This window comes from Pangasianodon hypophthalmus, chromosome 15 (genome assembly GCF_027358585.1).
Source record: "Pangasianodon hypophthalmus isolate fPanHyp1 chromosome 15, fPanHyp1.pri, whole genome shotgun sequence".
Taxonomy (NCBI): Eukaryota; Metazoa; Chordata; class Actinopteri; order Siluriformes; family Pangasiidae; genus Pangasianodon; species Pangasianodon hypophthalmus.
Genome location: NC_069724.1, coordinates 18,415,502 through 18,430,189, shown reverse-complemented (window position 1 = coordinate 18,430,189; position 14,688 = coordinate 18,415,502).

Sequence of the window (14,688 nt, the reverse complement as noted above, 5' to 3'; positions counted from 1 at the left end):
TTTGTTATCATTGTTGTTGTCACTGGAGTCTCGGTCTTACATACATCGTCACCAGACACTTAAAGAGCTCTAATTAAAAACTTGATTTATGTGATTTGTGCAACTCTTTCCATTACCCCCCCCCCCCCCCCCCCCCCCCACCTTTCCTACTAGGTTTAAATGTTATAATTTTATTGTTGTATATGGTGTTTTACTACAGCTTTAGTTGTGCTGTCTCTGTACAAATGTTATTGTGGAGAGGTGTGAATTGTTTGTTGAGCTCACGCCCCTTCCCTTTCCCATTGCCCTGCTCAGCAGCAGCTAAACACAGAGTCACAATACTCTATACACAGGAACCCAACAGTGTCCTGACTTATCTTATAACACACTTGCAGCCATAAAATAATTCGTTTGTTTTTACTGATTGAAAATGTCTGATAAGTCGATTTCCATCTGGGAAGTCGATTTCCATTTGGGAAATGCTGATTTTCCTGGTACTCAGTGTTGATAAATGATAATCATCCACAAATTAGCAGGCAAATGCATAACACATCTGATTTGCATTTGCTGATGGCCACAAACCTCCATAAAATGCAAATCTCACAATGCTGAAATAATGAGTAAATGGCAAAAAGAGGTAGAAGTCAAAGATATTTAGACTTATGTCTACACAGTAAAATGCAGTGTTGAATTAGCATCATACAGTGTTCAGATATGTCCACTTTCATAACTCTGAAGGTGTTACATCAACACAATTAGATCTGAATGAAGTGAGGTGAAAAGAAAATGGTCTGACATGAAAACAGAGGAGAAGAACAGATCTACACTGTACCCAGGTGATCATGAACAAAAAGCACATCACACAGGGAAACTGCTATTTTTAAATTGTCTCAGCTGACATACTAGAGTGTTGCACAGTGTTAAATGAAAATGCTGTGGTCAAAACAACTGATTTATAAGGAAGCTTTTTAATCCTATGAAAAAAAAATCATACAAGTCTTTCTTTTGGCAAAATTGAAGGACTAGTTTTATTTATATTATCAGTTTGTGTTGGCTCACCTTCTTTATTTTTTATATTTTTTAATTGAAGCCAGTAATTTAAAACCAACTGCATTTCACAAAATGTTCTTGATGATATTCTTAGTCCCTGACCTACTGAACTAGTACGTGTTTATGATAGAGACTACAAAGCATGTCTATAAATCTCCTATAAAAGGACCTCTACTAAATGACGTAAATGTAAATAAACCGGCAATTTAAACATCACAGTATAATCCATATATGAAAGTGCAGTAATCCATGCAAATTATACGATCTGAAGGTAATCATTCGAGGTTTACATTAGTTAGTCTTCTTATGCATCAATTTACACACACTCAGAAGCATGAGTAGGAAGTGCTTTTCTGAAATTAAGGGATTTTGATGAATACCATGTTTCTTGTCTGAATGCTCCTACGAATGATTACAAGTAGATCTGTTCATATACAGCTTGATAAATGAGGCTCATTTTTGGTTATTACTGTGTTCTCCATCATTACAGGTGTTTGTTAGTGTGTTACTACTTTTAGTTTCTGAAACTTCTGAGATGGTAGTTTGAGAGGTTGTTGTGGCAGAATCTAGAGATGGCAATTTGGAGATAGTGGACTGTTTTACTCATTTACACTATATTACCAAAAGTATTCTGTCACCTGCTTTGACACACATATGAACTTAAGTGCCATCCCATTCCTAACCCATAGGGTTCAATATGATGTCGGTCCACCTTTTGCAGCTATTACAGCTTCAACTCTTCTGGGAAGGCTGTCCACAAGGTCGAGGAGTGTGTTTATAGGAATTTTTGACCATTCTTCCAAAAGCGCATTGGTGAGGTCACACACTGATGTTGGTCGAGAAGGCCTGGCTCTCAGTCTCCGCTCTAATTCATCCCAAAGGTGTTCTATCGGGTTCAGGTCAGGACTCTGTGCAGGCCAGTCAAGTTCATCCACACCAGACTCTGTCATCCATGTCTTTATGGCCCTTGCTTTGTGCACTGGTGCACAGTCATGTTGGAAGAGGAAGGGGCCCACTCCAAACTGTTCCCACAAGGTTGGGAGCATGGAATTGTCCAAAATGTTTTGGTATCCTGAAGCATTCAAAGTTCCTTTCACTGGAACTAAGGGGCCAAGCCCAACTCCTGAAAAACAACCCCACACCATAATTCCTCCTCCACCAAATTTCACACTCGGCACAATGCAGTCCGAAATGTACCGTTCTCCTGACAACCTCCAAACCCAGACTCGTCCAACAGATTGCCAGATGGAAAAGCGTGATTCTTCACTCCAGAGAACGCGTCTCCACTGCTCTAGAGTCCAGTGGCGGCATGCTTTACACCACTGCATCCAACGCTTTGCATTGCACTTGGTGATGTGTGGCTTGGATGCAGCTGCTCGGCCATGGAAACCCATTCCATGAAGCTCTCTGCGTACTGTACTTGGGCTAATCTGAAGGTCACATGAAGTTTGGAGCTCTGTAGCAATTGACTGTGAAGAAAGTCGACGACCTCTTTGCACTATGCGCTTCAGCATCCGCTGACCCCTCTCCGTCAGTTTACGCGGCCTACCACTTCGTGGCTGAGTTGCTGTTGTTCCCAAACTCTTCCATTTTGTTATGATAAAGCTGACAGTTGACTGTGGAATATTTAGGAGCGAGGAAATTTCACGACTGGATTTGTTGCACAGGTGGCATCCTATGACAGTTCCACGCTGGAATTCACTGAGCTCCTGAGAGCGGCCCATTCTTTCACAAATGTTTGTAAAAACAGTCTGCATGCCTAAGTGCTTGATTTTATACACCTGTGGCCAGGCCAAGTGATTAGGACACCTGATTCTGATCATTTGGATGGGTGACCGAATACTTTTGGTAATATAGTGTATGTGTGTTTGTATTCACATTATCAGTTATCATTGTTCTTTTTTAACTACTATTTTCTTTGTCTGAGAAAACATTTATCCAAGAATAACTTTCATTCAAAGGGGTCTTATTTTTACATTTATGTGGCAGATGCCCTTATCCAGGGCAACTTACATTTATCGCATTTAGACAACTGAGCAGTTCAGGGTTAAGGGCCTTGATCAAGGGCCCAGCAGTAGCAGCACTAGGGTTTGAACTTATGATCTTCTAAGCAGTAGGACAATGTCTTAACCACTGAACTACCACTGCCCCTTTTGTGCAAATTGGATAACTGGTGTTTAGCCTTTTGTTATTTATTCAAAATACTATTAAAACATTTACGACAAAAAACATTTCTATTAAATGTTTTAATTAGAACTGATAGTGTTGGCAAAATAATTAAAAAGTCTTGTCCTAAAAATATAAAAATAGACAAACATTTTAACTGCTGTGGTTATTTCTGTGGTGTTAAGTTAGCAAAAAATCTCCAAAATGCCTTTGAAAGTTTCTCTGGTTCTCTTTGAAGGGGTCTGTTGTTTGAGTTAATGAGTCATATAGGTGAATTTCCTCACAAATTCAAGTATCGCTATGTTAAAGGCACAATTAATGCTATGAGGCTACAGGTCGTACACAATATTCTTGGACCTTCTTCAAACGCAGACCTTAACTACGACACAAACAGTAAAAAAATTACCGATGAGATCAAATTATTTGCTGTAGGCTGTATATTACCAAGATATAGGAAGCAAAAGATGTATAGAAAGATGTAGGTTTTTTAGAAAATTGGACTAGGTGGAGGTAAATTGACAAAACAGCAGTTAGGTGAGTCAGAGAGAAAGAGCAAATAGAGACAGCTCATTATGTTTTGTCATTGAAGCACAATGACAAAGCAATATATGACAAAGCATATAATAGAACACAAAAGGTATATACAATAAGCATAATAAATTGAATATAAGTAGTAAAATGTGGTTGAGAAAATGATGGTTGAGTACAAAGTAAAATAGGCAATAAACTACAAGATGAAGTGCATTGCAGTGTCAGCCTTGAGTGCACATCAAAAGCACAAGGGAACAGAATGGTTTTTAACCCTGAATTCAAATGTTTGGGACAGATATTAGGTTCCAGTTATGGGTAGCATAAATGCAGCTTCTCCCTGTTTGGTATGGTTACAGAAAGTGCTCTGAGTTTAGATGGGTTTATCTCTTGTTTCTGTTACTATTTACACAAATCACAATCATCTGTCCTTCCTGAAGTATATTAAGAGCCCAAAGCAGCGAATGAGTTGGATGGGTTTGATTTTTTCATTTCATTCATGGCAGGAATAATCTTTTATTACAAAAGCTCTATCTGAAGTTTGAAGAGGTTGTGTGCTTTATGTGTGTCTCTCATCTTCTTTTCAGAAGGAGAAAACTCCTACTGTAATTATGTTGAAATGTGCTCATACAAAAATGAAAACTGAAAACATGATGCTCCCAATGTACTTATCAATACAGAAACACAAAAGTTTCTCTGTACTAAAGCTGTATTTTGTCACACTCCTAATTATGTGAGCAGAAAGGGCTTTTAAATATTTTCCTCCATCTGGACCACATAGTGAGTAGATGTCCTTTAACATTTGAAATATTCAAAGACAGAAAATCTGGAAGTGTTTTTAAAATGTGTCACTACACCTTGTTATTCATGCAAAATCAAAATGCAGGAAGAAATTAAAATAATTTTAAAAATGTGTTTTTCATGACTAGCATCTGTCAAAATTAATGGCTGCTAGTGTTCTTGAGATGAATACAAAAATAAAGCTTCAGCTGCCACAACTGAAACAGAAAAAAACAACATTTTGTCACTATGAAAATCTGGATTTGACAGGTTCTGACATTTGTTTCAGTTCTTATTTCATGTTCTCTGTCAATCAGTGTGCATTGTACATACATAATATTGCATTTTTTTACCACTAGAGTAATTCAGAGAGTGCAAGCTGCCTACAGAGAGGCAAATATGCCCAAGTGCAGAGCATGAATATAGGCAGAGAATAAGCAATGACCTAATATTAGACTACACTCCAGGTCTTACAAATCACTGGTCAGAAAACTAGCAAGAATTAAACAAACGTAAATGAGCAAATGGTGGCACAGGAGTGCATTTGTTTAATTCTTGCTAATTTACTGACCAACGATTTGTCGTTAAGACCATTAAAAGCTTAATATTTTGCCATTTTGGGCTTGGCCCATTTTTTTGCCCATGGGAGTACAATGTAAGAATGTCTACAGAAAGAAGGAAAAGAAATGCTAAGAGAAAAAAAAAGTGAATATTTAAGTATTAAGTAAGTTAAGTCTGAAACAGAGCAGGTTTATTGGCCCCGCTATGCCCCTGGAATCACTGGTGGAAAACACTGAAAAATAAGGCTGCAAGGAAAAGAAATGATTTTTCATTTACATCCATAACAACAAATTACAATTTGCAGAACGTAACTTTATTCAACTCCTCTCTAACTTGTACAGTTCCTCAATCTCAGCAACGCTCAATGGTCTCCACCAGATGCACTATGAAGGGTTCTGTTAAGCTTTTTATTTAATACAACCGAGTAATCTACGGAACCAGCTTTCAAAACAACAATGTCCTCCTCAAATCTGGAAGCTGTTGTTTGTAGTTGAAAACAAAAGCCGCCTAATAATATTATATCAGATTTCTTTACACTGTAAAATAAAATTGCTGTACATTTCACAGTAATTTACTGGCAATTTGTGTTGCCAGTAAAGTACTCTAAAATTTATGGTAAACATATTTACAGTAAAGTACTATAATATGTTACTGTTGTATAAAATGACACATAACCCAGTACACTTGCTCATTTGGCTGATGCAGGATACATCTGAGTTGAAGTCTTGCCCAAACATGACAGCTTGGTAACACTGGAATTTGAAAACACAACTTTCTGAGCTTAAGTCTTAACCACTGAGCCACCACAACTACACCGCAACACCTCCGTAACTAGCTTGCACTGAGTCAACTACTTCTACCACTGAATTAACACCACTAAAGGATTGCAGAGAATCAATGCAAGCTAGTTACGCTTACAGTACTTTATTGTAAATATGTTTTACAGTTGTTTACTGTAAATTTTACAATACTTTATTGGCAACCCATGTTGCCAGTAAAATACTGTAAAATCTACAGTAAGTTTTTTTTACAATGTAGTTTTTGTGTTTGTTACATTCCAGAAGGATTAGAAAAGTTTGCTGGACATGCTAGCAGAATCTGCTACAAAACTGGGACACAGTGATGCTGTGAGTCTAAATAGAGTCCTTTTCATTATAATGTCCATATGATTTTGCAGGAAGATCTTTCTTTTAATAAAGTTCATTTAAGACTGAGTAATTACTGCTTAAGACTCAGTAATTACTGCTTAGTTAATAGTGAACTCCAACTAACATACTTACTGAGTAATTATCTAGTAGTTATCAGTAGTTAATAGAAATAAGATAAGTATTAATGAAGTATTACTCAATCGTTCCTGCTTAGTTCCTGCATAGTTATGAGTTGTTGAACAGTATTATAAAATTTTATTTAAAAAAAAAGTGTTAACTAATTTCTTTTGCCAATTTCAGGCCAGTCTGTACAGAATAGTGCATCTATTCTTTGTATCATGTTAATGAACTTGGCTCAAGTGCGTATCACATGAAAGTAATAACCTCCACTCATGCAAGCTTTCTAAAAAAAATCATTTGGCCTGTTTGTGTTTGTTTAGAACACATTATCTGTTCAGTCCAAATGTATACGTGTTCTACCTCTGACATTTCTACATCAGTTCATAATTCATCTCAACCAGATCCCCAATGACAGCCAATCAGACTTTTTCCAATACTTTTATGCTGGCCTGTATTCATAAAATATTTTTAAATATACATGTTTGTCACTATTCTACAAAATGTAGCATTAATCTGGAAAAAGGTTTTGTGTGTGTATGTGTGCACGCTTTGCTGCTCTCTTTCAGCCTTGTCCTAGTTTCTGCCTTCATTTTGTTATAATGTTACCCTTTGACTGTAAAAAATGTCTTTATGGAGTTTCACGTGTTGTCCACGTGTCCACATGGGGTTACTCTGAGTGCTCCAGTTTCCTCCCACCTTTTAAAAAGAGGCAATTAGTTGGATGTACCACTCTAAATTACCCACATCTACTGAGACTGAAATGCATTTACAGTGAGAATGAAGACTTCCTTCAGAAATGTTAGGAAATGTGTGATTATTTTTAAAACTTTTGTAATACATAATGATAATATAGGTAAAGATAAAGATAGATAATGCTATGCGCCATGTTACCTCTATTGAGAGAATAGATCCACTGACTTCTTCAGGACCATCCCGAGATTGCGTCCCTTTTTAAGGAACCTCCACTCATACAAACGAGACAAAAACAGCAAATACCTGCTTGGCAGGAGTGAATTAAATGATCTGTCTAATAGAATCTACGGCACTCTTGCATGCAGCCGCTTTAGATATTCAAAATGACAAATTAGATTTATTAATACAGCCACTAAAATCACAGGTGCTAAAAGACCAGTTTTTGTCAGACCTCTCTTCTCATGCATGACTGCAAAAGGATTTTTTATTGTCTTTTCTTTAAGAGATACAATCTGATGTACACTGGAGAAACCAACTTGTACCATTAGTACCTTGTACTAATCATCTTGTACCATCAGAATGATGGATTTCCCATTTCCAGTGGTGAGATACCTCAGCAGAGATGGATATAATATTAATAACATGTCTGTTTGCATTGCTAGCTGTTGATATGGGAGCAATGAAGTGAGGAAGCTTAAGGGAAATGAGCTCATCTACACTCTGGGAATTTTGGAACCCCAACTACTCAAATCAAACAACCTCCTCTAGCCTCAGAAGCACTTTGCTTGCACAGCTGATGAAGGACTTTTGTCCAAAATGTCCTGTTTCACTGGAAATTGAATTTTTACTACATCGGTAATAAAAAGGGTAATACAGCAGTCCTTACACAAAAAAGCAGTAATTACAAGTAAGGAATAGCACATAATTTGCCATGCCATTATAGAATAATAATTCACATCAGAGTGGCGTGATGAGGCCCAGCAAAGGTTTATTTTCCTATAACAGCAGAGCCCAAAATGTGTTATTCCTCTTATACCACAGCGATTTGCCAATGTTTATAGGTATATTTTTAAAATTTATTAATGAATGACACATCATGCATTTTAACCATTTTAGCTACATTTAATGTTTCGGAAAATTCCATTAGCAGATATAAAGAGTCATTCCTACATTAGCCACTGTTTTTTTTTCTCAGCTTGTCATGTAAGTAAGAAACCAGAAAGTGCAAATTTGTCTGTCCTGATGACTCTCCCATGGCAAAAAAATAAATAAAAATACTGACCATTACACAGTGCTGAATCTTTCAATAAATGTTACATAAATGTTTCCTAACAGAAAGCTTCACAACAGCAATTTTTGTACATTTTTCTCTGTTAAATCACAGCACATCTTTTTAAACCATTTATTATTAGTCCCTGTATTATTATCCCTGTATTATTCTTCTTTAGATGATTTTCATATTCTATCCACCAGCTGTCGTGTTGGAAATGTTATCTGAGATCCATAGCCCAAGTGGAACCTTGGGTTGGCTTGCAGTAATTTCCATAATATTATCTTTCACTCCAAACATTTTCTGAAAGCAACAGAGGTATGGTGAAGCTCACAGCAGGGCCAGTAGCTTGGATTGTCAGTGCTAGTTATCATTGCTTGGTCATTTTCTGTCATCTCTGTACATTTTGTTTCCACAATTTCAGGTGTAACTTTAGGACATACTTCCCACATCCTGTGGTTTTGCTGTGAACAGGTACTTTGGATTGAGTAAATTCAGCTTCTGGTGTCTCTGTGGTAAATCACATTGGGACTGATCTCAGTGATGTAGCCATATTCTTTATTGGGATTTGGATTTATGGAAATGTATTCTCTCTATAAATATCCCTAGACTCTCATATCTGCTCCAATACAAAGTTATCTCTCAAATACAAATAAACAAAGCTGCTGTCTTACACAGCTACTGAATCTTTCATTCATGTGATTACTGTAATTACCTTTTCAGTAGTACCAGCTCTATGTCTCTCCATAAACTCCAGATTCTCTAACATTCATTTATAATGCCTCTTACAAACTCACACCTTACATCTCACATCATCTTAACTTCAAATCTTCATTGGCTTCCCATAAAGGAATATATTCACTACAAAAATCCTGTGAAATCTACTAGATTAAGTGCTTCCGAATAATGTCGTTGAAGCCATTGTTTAATTAAACCAACTTTGCAGTGAATAATATGATCATTACAATTAGGACTACTCATGCAGCAATATATTACCAATATACTAAAGTTATTTTTTTCAATGCTTACCATCAGGTTTTAAAGGCAAGTGCTTGTTTTTAAAGGCGGTGATCTAGACACTATTGAAAAACCCTGTCTCAGACACCTCTATTCAAGAAAACATTGGCACCTCGGAGACGTGAACTACACACAGGTGATTTGCATAACCTGAATGTTGCGCCCAGAAAATCAACTTAAGTATGTATGCAATACATTTCTGAATAGGACTATCTTTCCCTGCTTAAATAGGTTTATAATTTTTTTATCAGTGATTTACAGTCATGGTAGTGTTACACCACTGATTGTTTTATTTGCAGGGATTTAGGAGCTCTTTCAGAGGGCTCGCCACATAGCCAGAGGAAAAGGGATCCTTAGCCTTATGAGAGAGGTGGTGTTTGGGGCTAGCAGTGCCAGATGAAGTCTGTTTGATGCCTCAGATGGTATGATTATAATTATACTGATTAATTTGTATACGGAGTCATCTGCTGTTTTGCTGTTTTGCTGCTTTGTAATTGCACTGAAACTACTTTCTGCTCTGGCCACAACTGCTTTGATGCTTCAGCTGTGAGGGCTTTGCTGCGTTTGACTGTGATTATATTCACCATGCCACCTTCCTGCTGAGCTGCATCCACTGGTCACTGCATTCAGAGCGCTAGCCCTGCTGTTTTGCTCATCCTTGCCTCATTAGAGTGTTATTAATGTACCAGGTGTGTGTCTGTGTTTATCTGCTTAATACAGAAGTGGGTTATTTCCTTCAGAGCATTCTGCAATTATTGAGGTGCGTTCAATTTAGCCGCTTCTTCTTCTTGTATTTCTTCTTTTGTTCTAGTCTTAGTTCTTCTTCTTCTCTTTTTTCTTTTTACACCTGATTATCAATCATGTGGTAAGCTATTGCTGAGCCTTCCAATGGAAAAGGGGGTCAGTTATTAGTTTGTTGTGTTGTTTCTGCCAACAGAGGTTGTCTATTATTAACTTCTGTTCCTGTCATCATAGGTATTCTACCCAGCCAGTATTCTTGCTGATGTGGAGGGATTTGGTTTGCAGTGCACAGGGTCTTCAATAGTACTGCAGTATGATTTTTATTGCATGTTGCTGTGGTGAGTATATTTGTGTGTCTTTTGGTGGCCTTAGAGAGTAAAATTGGATGGTGGTGTACATTTCACAAAGGTATTGAGTAGTTTATTGCTATTTTGAGCTCCTGCATGCTGGTGTCAGACCCCTCCACTGGGAAGTAAAATATTGCTGGAGCTCAACTGGCTGATTTATCATATTTCTGCAAAAAATGTTTTATATGGTATTTCTTTGTCTCTGCTTTAGATTTTTTTTTTAGAAGTCACTTTGTATTAAATATGTTAATAAATATGATGGATGTGTGAATTCATGACTGTTTTTGTTGTCCTTCATTCCATTGAACGGCTTGTGACTGGGGAGCCACGCAGCTACCAATTGTTTTCTACCCTTTCTAGTGAATCGAATACATTTTCTGAGCAAGAGTTAATCAGGGTGGGATAGTTGCTACTTTGACCTTATCCTTCTTGCACTGGAGACAGGCGCAATCTTTAGGACCACTGTCCAACCACACCAACATGTTGTTCATTATTAGTTTAAGGTAGTACAAAATAGTAATAGCAAATAAAGCCATTGTATAAGCAGGTGTGCCTAAACTTATGACAGGAAGTGTAAATAGAAATATTATCTCACTTCAATGAATGTACTATGCTTCACATTCACAATAATCCTTCAAGGTGTTTCTCATTTGATTTAAATAAAAGACATCATGGTATATAATCATATTTTGTACCATATTTTATCTCACTATGCCATAGAAATAAATATATATTTCTGGGTTTTGACTTGGATGGATGTTGTGTCTGTTATTTGCTTCTACATCTAGCAAGGAAAGGACAGGTGATGTGTTCAACAGGAGGTCAAAGCTGTATTTTTCTCTTTTTTATTATGTTCTTGAACATTATACAGAACAGGGCTGCCTTTAGTCAAACTATCAAAGCAGTTAAGAGACTCTTCTTACATTATAGCTAGCACCTTTATATTGTAAAGGTTATGGGATACATTTTCCAAAATTGTCACAAGCACCTGTGCCTGCTCAAGAAACACTCGAACTAACACCCTACAATTTTCATGATCCTCAGCCTACCTCCACATGAACTGGCACTGCAATCCACTTATCCTCACTGTCAATCACCAGACTTCTGATCAATGAATTGATGCAATGTTGTAAAGAAGTGTGGGCCAAAGTTTCTCCAAAATGATGTGAGAGGAGATAAACCCCTACAGAAAATATTTACTTCAAGTTTTTGTTGATAAAGGTGGTTCTACATGTTACTGAATTATTGGGTGTAGTTATTTTTTCCCACCTGGTTTCTGAATGTTAGTTTACTTTTTGGGAAAAAAATGAGTACATATTGAAGTCTGTTATGAGAGGTTATTTGTTTAAAGAAACAAAACATAGAACTGAATGAGGGTGTAATTTCTTTTTCCCATGAGTGTACCTAATATTGTGTATTGACTACAAAGTCCTGCTCATGACATTTACAGCTCTGAATTGATTAGCACCAACATACCTTGCTGATTTCCTGAAATATAGACCATCCCGAGCATTTCACTGTGTTTCGCCTGCTGTGGCAGGTGTACTGTTAATACCAAGGATTATGTGCAGCTCAGATTGCACCTAGTGTTCCAGAGAACATCTTGAATGCTACTTCAAAAACAGTTGTTAAATCCAGATTAAAAATATACTTGTTTAGCTAGTCTATTTTATGAAGGTTTTTATGATTTATAGATAATTTTCCTGTGATTTTCATTGGCTCTTTAACATGGTTTATCATAAATAACTTGCTTTGACCTTCTAAGTCGAATTATTGGTAACTTTAACTGCCAAAAAAGATTGTTTTAAATGATCATTACACACATTCATTCAAATTTTTTAAAAGTTAAAACAATAGAAGAAACTATTTATGTTTGTTCTAATACAAATATTCTTTTATTACTTTTCCAAATTATATTTTTAAGAGTAGTACTTTCTAAGGAATATAAGGAATATTTTTAATAAATGCAAACAAATCACCATTCTTGAAAAGCTTTTATGTTTCATTTACTCTCTTGCTCCAAGACATTTGTTGTTGCCTTTAACCATGTCCAGTTTCCCTAAGGTATAAATACAAGGTTTCACACATGTAAAATCTCTCTCATCTATTACCAGGTGGAAAAATTCTCAACAGATGGTTCTTGACCTACACAACTTATCTAATGGGAAAAAAATACACAACCAGTTAAAAAACATTAAGCACAATTAGGGCCATAACAAAAAAAAGTTAGTGTAAAACAATTAGAAATTTGTCAGGAACTGTATCCATACAGTACCTCATTGACAAAGAACTGAAGCACAGCTGTCTGGGTAATGTCTGGGTAAGTCAATGATAAACAAAAAAAAGAGTCTCTGAATGACATAAGCCTATCTAATCTTTCATGGGATAATTTGCAACCAAACACTCCTGGAACCCTGGGCTCAGCTTTTCAGTGTCCAGATTGGGGAAGAGCATGGTGTCACTGGCATCTTACAGGCTCAGACCAGATGCTCAGTGGTAAATCTGCCCATGGCCCCAGAGTGGATCATGCCTGATTTACCTTTATCATGTGCAAAGGCATCCAACTCACCAATCCAACCATAGACCCTTGTCTCACTAGGCAAGTTTCTTCCAGGTGTTTGGAGATCCCACATTAGAGACACAAGTCCTCCTTTATCTGTGCGACCTGTTCTTCAGGGAGTAGTTCGCTGCTGTCCAGTTCCATGGCTTCTGTAGTTCTCGGGAGTTGATTCCTGATTCCTTACCTGGAAGTACATGAGGTTCATCCTCCATTCCAGTCTGGCTGAGAGATCAATGCGCTGGTTTATGGACCGGGATTCACATATGCATGCAAGCCTTGTTTAACTTCTTCCCCATTTGGACAGGGTGTACTCACCTTCTTGTTCACAAACTGCTGAAGCACATTCTCATTCCATGCAAATTAGCAAGATGATGAAGGCAAACATGGAAGATTCAGTGATGAAACTGGAGGGGTTTGCATGAGGAACAGTGAACACTGCAGCAGATGTCATTGGCATGCATTAGATTCTCTGTTAAACTTCTCTGGCTTGGAAATTTAGGTACTCGACTCACTTTGCCGGCATTCACAGGTTGGGCAAACAGCTGTTGAACTTTTGATGAACATGACAGTGAGCTGTTGGTTTTGATGGTGTAGCTGATATTTAGTTTATTTAAGAAAAATTCTATCCATTAAGATATTTTTGTGAAATTCTTCTACATTATATGTATACAGTGGGGACCAAAAGTCTGAGACCACATTGATAATCTGGGATTTTTTTTATTTAAAACTGGAAATAAACAGAAGGTTTGTAACATATTGACTATTCAATAGCCAAGATGCTGCACAATTTCTATTTAAATTTAAGCAAATTTGTGATATTGACCATGTTAACTCCTTTGCACAGAAGGTCATATTTTCCATGAGTCTTACACCTTCCATTGAAGCAAGTGTTGAGACACGCCAATGGATTTGTTATAACATGGATCATCAGGTTTTACATAAACTTGTGGAGTCTGTATCAGGTCAAGTGCACACTGTCATTAAAGCAGGTTGGAAGGTTGCATTTTAAAGGTTGCAGCTGCACTTATCAGTGTATGCTGCCAAGTATCATAAATTTTATCACAGAAAGAGAGAGCACTTTATATTTCAAAGACACATAGCCAACTTTTAAGCCACAATCAGAATCAAATGGCACAAATGTGCATCAGACAGAGTGGCAAAAAATGGCCTACAGGGAAAGGCCCCTAACAAAGAACAGTTGATGACAATAATCAAAGCATATACTGCCAATAGGAGGTTGAAGAATAGAAGCCAATCTTTGGCTTGGATAGGTGCGTGACCTTGCTTTTGGCTGTCAAAGATGGAGTCCCAATTTTCTAGGACAAAGGAAAGTTGTGAACTACTTTGCTTTCCATCTTTGACGATTGTGTAACACCACAAAGACTGACAGCATAAAGACTCATGAATGTGTGAATTGAGAGGGTGACAAGGCACAAATGTGCTTATATAACTTAAATAACTCATATTTACAGCCTCCCATGCATTAACACACTCAATATGTCTGCTCGAATTATTGACCTACTTTAATACTTATAGACATATTCTGATGCATAGATCAAACAAATTATATTTAGGAATAATATTTCAGTGCTAAAATAAACATTTTACATTAAGCTGACATTATTTAAAATATTAGTTCACATGAACAAACTATGTATTTCAGGATTACTACACCATAAATAAGATTAACAAAGTTTCTAGCACTTGTATTAATTGATTTTTTAATAA